Source organism: Cavia porcellus, unplaced genomic scaffold (assembly GCF_034190915.1).
Source record: "Cavia porcellus strain 051 isolate PalLab524CR breed Dunkin Hartley unplaced genomic scaffold, mCavPor4.1 scaffold_26, whole genome shotgun sequence".
In the NCBI taxonomy this organism is placed as follows: Eukaryota; Metazoa; Chordata; class Mammalia; order Rodentia; family Caviidae; genus Cavia; species Cavia porcellus.
Genome location: NW_026947509.1, coordinates 7,905,550 through 7,912,291, shown reverse-complemented (window position 1 = coordinate 7,912,291; position 6,742 = coordinate 7,905,550). Strand labels below are relative to the sequence as shown.

The 6,742-nt window shown below is 45.7% G+C and overlaps 1 long non-coding RNA gene across 2 annotated transcripts; it reads right to left on the bottom strand.

The window, feature by feature from the left end:
* Positions 1 to 2,812: 2,812 nt before the first annotated feature.
* LOC134473179 (uncharacterized) lies at positions 2,813 to 6,434 on the bottom strand. Of its 2 annotated transcripts, none has more exons than XR_010043284.1 (3): positions 6,214 to 6,434; positions 3,855 to 4,118; positions 2,813 to 3,124 (listed from the first exon to the last, which is right to left on the bottom strand). It is a non-coding gene; the product is annotated as an uncharacterized LOC134473179 (long non-coding RNA). The 2 variants fall into 2 exon arrangements; XR_010043285.1 differs by having other exon boundaries at positions 2,813 to 3,100.
* Positions 6,435 to 6,742: the final 308 nt, after the last annotated feature.

Genomic DNA, 6,742 nt, shown 5'->3' with positions numbered 1-6,742 from the left:
AGGCACTGCACTGGGCCCTGGACAAGGAGCCACTGTAGACACCGGGCCTCATTCCGAGTACTGGGATTATAGACAGCACCACCACACCTGGTTAGAATAGTAGTTTTAAAGTGAAGCATCCATGAGCTGGGATTGTTTAGGGAAAATGAGGTGACAGTATTTGTATTTAAGCCTTCTTAAAAAATTCAAGAATATAAAGAATGAGATGGGACATGTCACAAGGCAGGCAGTGGCCACATACTGTGTTGTGGTTTGTTTAAACATCCCCCTCCCCCAGATCCTCATGCAGGCATGGAGGTGGCTGAGTCTAGCGCTTGTGATTGGTTCACTGTCTAGTGTTGCGATTGGTGGTGTGAGCGCTGCACCACCCAGGGATGGGTAGTAGCATACAATGTAGGGAGGGAAGGAGTTCTGCTTTTTCCTTTCCCCTTTTGCTCTTGTTGCTTGCAGCTGCATGAATAGCTGCCCCTCAGCCATGCCACCCTGCCTTGGAGCCAGCTGAACATGGGCTGAAACTTCCAAAAACTGTAAGCTAAATAAACTTTTCCTTCCTTCATTTTGGGCATCAGGTATTTTGTCTCAAGAATGAGAGAAACGTAACTAAGACATACTGCTTGGCTCTGTAGGTGCTTAGCACCTTGGTCTTCCTCTTAAAAGGTTACAGAAGGTTCCTTTTGCTTTTACTTTTCAGCCAGAGACTTGATGAAATAAATCAACTAGATAATTAAATTAAAGAGTAGATACTCATAAACGCAAGTAGTAGAATATGCAGGGCAAGATAGCACATCTTCATCAGCAACTACACTGGGAGATTCCTGGGAGGGACAAGATGACCCTGAGCAGGAGGGTGATGCAATAATGTGAAGGTCACTAAGGAAGTGGGCAGCCCTGGGATGAAGCCCAAGCAATTCACTGTACTTTTCTGTCTGAAGATTAACCTCAGTCTTGCCTCTAGGATGCAGCTCTCCATTTCTATGGCCCATAGCCCACCCCATTATTCCCATAAACTACAGATCCCCCATGCTGACATCTCTGCTCTCTCTATAGGCTCTTACAAGTACATCTACTAACACACCATGAAAGATGCCCATCTGTTAGTGACCCCCACACTCTGTCTCTTGTCCTAGACACCCATATTTCCTTCCCCTACAGTCTATCTCCCTTGGAACAATTTGCCACCAGCTCACTCACCATGCCAGATGAGACACCTCTCATCTTCACCCCTCCAAGCTCCTTTATTATGTTCAAGGTGGGGACCTATGTGCTCTTGACACTGGTGTGAACTCTCCAAAGAGCTGGGCTGGTTTGGTGACAACTGGAAGTATGTTTAGGCATTAAGTCATCTTTCTACCATGGCATTATGCTACCCAGAACACTGATGGACTGGAACGCCTACTTAAAAAACATAATTAAGTATCTAGATAACTGACCTAAAACTCTCTATGCACTCACTAACCTCACCCGACACCTTAAAATTTGATGCTCTGTTTATTCTCAAGTAAGTTGATCCTTTTGACATTCTTTATTTCCTTTGTCCCTCTTGTCTTCAGCTGCCATCCATCCTATTTCTTTTCCTTACAATAACATTTTTACCCTTGTAAAATCTTCATGTGTCAGTGACATTTACTTTTGCTAATATTATTTGCTTTTGTCCACTTCTTGGATAACTGTTAAGACAGCTCACTACGTACTTAACGTGTTTCTAACTTTTGTGCTTTGTAAGTGTTTATCTGTTATTTTTGCCAACAGTCTTTTCAATGGTGCTTCTCAGGGAGCACTATATAAACCACTTCCTATGTCCAATAAGTGTTCTAAATACACAGAGGCCATGCAATAAGTGGCTGATTGGCCACCAGTCTTCTGGTGACCAAGTGTAATCTTGAATCTTTTCAACTGAGTCAAGGCCAAGATATAGCGTCTTATATGTGACACTGATTGGTCTTCACTGCCATCTGTCCAGTCACTGTCACTGGACTCCTCTAACACGCACATCCCTCTCTTCAGGCGCTCTTACTGCAGGACCAGGAGTGCTTCCCACACGGAGTGCGCAGGCCTTTGGTTTGCAGCCAAAGGCAATTATCTGGAGTTGCTTGTGATTTTGAGTCTCTGGCCCTTTGCGTCTCTCCAAAAGCCACTCCATTTCCAAGGGATTAGTATCAGGCTAGCTGTTGGCTGCCACCATTGTTTAGTAGTCCATTGAACTTTCACACAGCTCAAAGTGCTGCCTGAGAATTTGTTTTTGCTGCACACCTGAATTGACCTCTGCTAACCATATGCAATAGCCATGAGTTCGCTGTATGCATCTAGACTGCAGTGTGGTAGTGCATGCTGCCTCACATTGCTCTTTGCTTGATGTCTATATGGAAGTCCTTGAGTGTGGTAAAGACTGGTTAACTTTCGTACCAGTTTCGGTTAAGCTAGTGATTATGATTTTCTGGACCAGAAAGAAAGAAATTGTCAGTGTACAGGAGGTGAAGCTGAGTGGTTTGCAAATGTTAATGTTAATGTGGCTTAGGTTCTCTTGCAGGTTTTGGTGCTAAAGCATGGATTGCCAGGCTCTATGTGCAAAACTCTGATTCAATAGCTTGGGAGAGTTTGCATTTCTAGCACATTCCTAGGTGCAGCTGCTACCTAAGAGTCAAAGAATCACAGCACAGGACTCTTCTAGCAATCTAGCTTTTCCTTCAGGAGATGGGAAGACAGAGTGGATCTTGCCAAGTTTTGGGCTTGAGACCATAATTTATGTCTAGAGAGAATGACCCAGCCTTTTTTTTCCCTGTCCATTGTGGATCAACATGCTCTTTGGTCTGTTTTCATGTGGACTTTTATTAGTTCACCTTGGGTATGACTAGCATCCTTGAATATAGTTTTAGGGCAGCTACACTGAGCTCACATTTCAGGGACACTTCCACAAATGTCATCACCGGAAGAACAACCTAAATGGTATGTCCGGATTGTTTATCTGCTGAGTGACTGGAACATGACCTGAGGGTACTAATCATCGTTGTAGGATCCAAAGGTGGAGGAGAGCAGGATGCCATGGCCGGGTGGAAGGCTTTTGGAATCAGCAGTATGGGTCCCAACAACACACGAACACTTCCTGCAGAAGAATCAAATAGATTCCCTAGAAAGGAATTGGCATCAATAATTCCCAAAGCCTCAGCCTGACAGAAAGACTGCTCCTGGACTGCACTTCTCAGGAGTGTGAGAGGGAAACAGAGCAGATGCAGGTGCTCCCCAGGTTTCATCAGGTTGACGAGAAAGACTCCAGCAAGGCTCAGACAGCCAGCTCAGCCACCGGGCAACAAGGCTGGCCTGAGTTCACACCAGTACTGACAAAGTCACTACCTTCTAGTGCTGGCACTTATTACAGCATCAGGCACCAAAACATACCCGGAGTCTGTGAGGACCACTGAGAGCCACTTCTCTGGTTAAGAGATGCTACCGAGACGACTGCGGCCAGCTCTGGCAACAGGATTAGACATTTTGTTCTCCTGCAACCTGGTTGAGAGCATATAACAACTTGCCTTCCTTCTCACTCTTTGAACTTCCGAAAAGAAGCTGAAAACACCCCAGGAAAGGCGGCTTGGCTTTGTGGGTCCTGGGTTTGGATTTGACAGGGCGAATCTTGCATGACTCAGGATAACAAACCTAATGCTAAGACCACGAGGAGGAACAAACCTCTGTCCTGTGATAAGGAGGAAGCAAACCATCGTGGCAACAATGGCAGTTCACGCTGTCCATCGAGACGAAGTGATGACAGCAAAATTGCATGATGGGAGATTTCTGCAGAAACCCAAAATACCTCTAATTTCAGTTTCTGGGAGGGAATGAGACCGCAAGGCCAGCCTTACCTTTTCTTCAAAGGTGTTTACTCAGACCAGCAGCCTCCACTTAACCAGTGTGGCTTCTTTCCTGCTACCATCCAAGGCTCCAGATTTGCTCCGGGAGCTAACCAGCTCAGCAGATTTCCTTGTGGGATTCTCAAAAGACTGCAGGCTTGAGTGAAGAGCAGAGGTGTCCTCAGTTACCCCTGGAGGGTGTGACAGGCTCTGGGCTATCTGTTTCAGAGGTAGAATTAAGAAGGAGCTTCTTCCCCCACAGTCCAATGGAGACCCCTAGGAGGGAAGACAGAGAAGACTGGACCATACTCTTCTCTGTTGTTTGTTTGTTCTTTTTTTTTGTACCAGGGATTGAACTCCTGACCTCACCTGCCAGGCAGGTGCTTGTGCCACTGACCTAAATCCCCAGCCCTGGGGCCATATTCTTGAATCTGAAGCACCCAGGGAGTTTATTTTAGATAAACTCTGCCCTGCTGAAAGCATGCTCTATGTCAATCAGATCCCCTGTTCTTTGCCTGGCTTTTCTCTCTGGGTACTGTAGGGTAGCGTCTTGACATTGGTAAGTGGAAGAACTCGAATTTCAACCCAGACCTATCTCTCCCAGACACTTACGTGAGCAGCTGTATAGAATTAAATCATTACAGCCTCATTAATGGCAGAATGTGGTAGCTGTGGGGCCCTGTTTTAAAGGGAGAGAATTGGAGGTGGAAAGAAGCTAACATATTTGGCCCAAGTCATCATCCTACAGACACTTGAAACTACCCAAGCCTGCGCCTTTCCTGGGGCACTGGAGTGGAGGCAGCAGATGGGCCAAGGGCTTGGAGAGGAAGCAGAACATCAGACACTTATTGAGATTTGATAATTAATCACGCCCTGTCTCCATGATAGACAGTGGGATAAGATGAATGGGTATCAGCCTTTCATGCTGGAAATAGCAGATTGGAAAACTTGGCTGACAGCAGAACCTGTAATCAGCTTTCCTAATTGCTTCCTTAGGAGTGGAGGCAATTTCCACAGGGCAGGGCGCTGCACAGAGCTGGGGTCCTGCTCCTGCCCAGAAGAGGAAGAGCAGAGATGGGGAAGGTGTGAGTTTGTCCAAAGGGCAGGGTCGCGCACATTCCTTCTGCTTCCATCTTGCCAATCGGATAATCCACTGGGTCACTCCCAGGGCAGGAAGAAAGTACGCAAAAGACAAAGCACTTCTCTTATTGGCTTTTCTGAGAAATACAATTAAATTTTTCACTAGGAAAATGCTAGAAAATTTGTAATGTAAGTATTAGGACTAGGAAGGGTTTATGCCCCCTAAAAGCAATGAGGTTGTCTTTTTCGATGTCCCTGGTTTGAATTTGACAGAAGGACTGAACGATGTTGCTGGCTGTGCTGAGTTGACTTTTAAGTCTACGTGTTTTGTGACTTGTGGCCCTGCTTTTGCTTTGGAACCACAAAGTTGAGATCAGGTCTTCCACTCCAAGGGAGAAAAGCCATAGCCGAGGCAAGCAAGTTACCCGAGCCAGTCCTTCCAGGGAAGCCGGCTGTTGCACCGGACTGAACAACAGCAGTGACAACAACACCCCAAGGAGCAGGACAGATTTTAGGTGCTGGCCACGTGCTTCTAGTCCACGGGGAAAACAGTCAGACTGACTATGGAGAAAGAGCTCAAATACTCTTTGCGGGAAACACAGGACATAGCAAAGGGAAACCCTTCCACACTGTTGGCAAGGACATAGACAGGTTCCGTCATGATGCAAATCAGGGTGGAGATGGCCCTAAAAACTAAAAATAGATTTACCTTTTGACCCAGATGCTCTCCATCTAGGTGTCTGCCTAAAAGAGTTATGGTCATATTACAGTAGAACATGTACAGTGGAACATGAAATCTCTACAGTGGAGCATGCATACAAATCTCTAGCAGCACCGTTCAAATTAGCTAAATCTTGGAAATGACCAATTTGTCCAGTAGATTAAAACATGTGGTAGTTATACACAATGGAGTACTACTCTGCAATAAGGAGGATCCATTTGAATCACTTGTAGGAAAGTGGATGCATCTTGAGGCCACCATGTTAAACAAAACAAATCAGACATAGAGACATAATGCCACACGATTTCTGTTATATGAGAAACATAAAGTGTAAGTAAACTAAAGAATAAAGGAGAAGACAGATGGTAGGAAACAGGGAGACAGATTTTTGCAAAAGGAAGGAGACTAAGAAAGAGAGGGAAGGGAGGGTAAAGGCGGGAAAAGAAAGGAATGAGGCTGTCTTGTGTACGTTCACCAGCTCCTCAGGAGGAGCAGGATCATTAAGTCCTGGAAAACAGTACTTAGTGAATGATATACGTAAAAAAAATTCAAAAAGCTGTAGACAAATACCTGAGCTGAAGGTGACTTCAGTATTGGCGAACAGTGGACTAATTCCTGGTGTCCTCCTGATGCAGTCAGATGGGGCAGACTCTCACTAGCCTGGGGTGAGCCTCAGGCTCCAACTGCACAGATAGACCATAGATAGATAGATAGATAAATAGATAGATAGATAGATAAACAGATAGAGAGAGGTATATATCTGTTATAGGCAGCTGAGTTAGAAATATTACAGGCAGCCACACAGGGCTAGGCCCTTCTGGGAGCTGGCACAGGGGAGCAAACATCTTGTGACCTTGGAGGAGACAGACACCTCCCACACGGGTCAGATCTCAAGACAAAGATCAAACAAATACACCCACATCCTAAGGATTGGTATTCTAAATAGGTCTCTATCACCCGGAGGAGGCCAGGAGTCACCATCCCAACCGCCCACGCCTACGGGAAGAGTCACTGCTCTTTAAGCACGCCCGCTTGCTACCTGCCTCACTTCCCATTTGTTCCTGATTTAATCAATTTTATCTGAGCAGTTAACCTTACT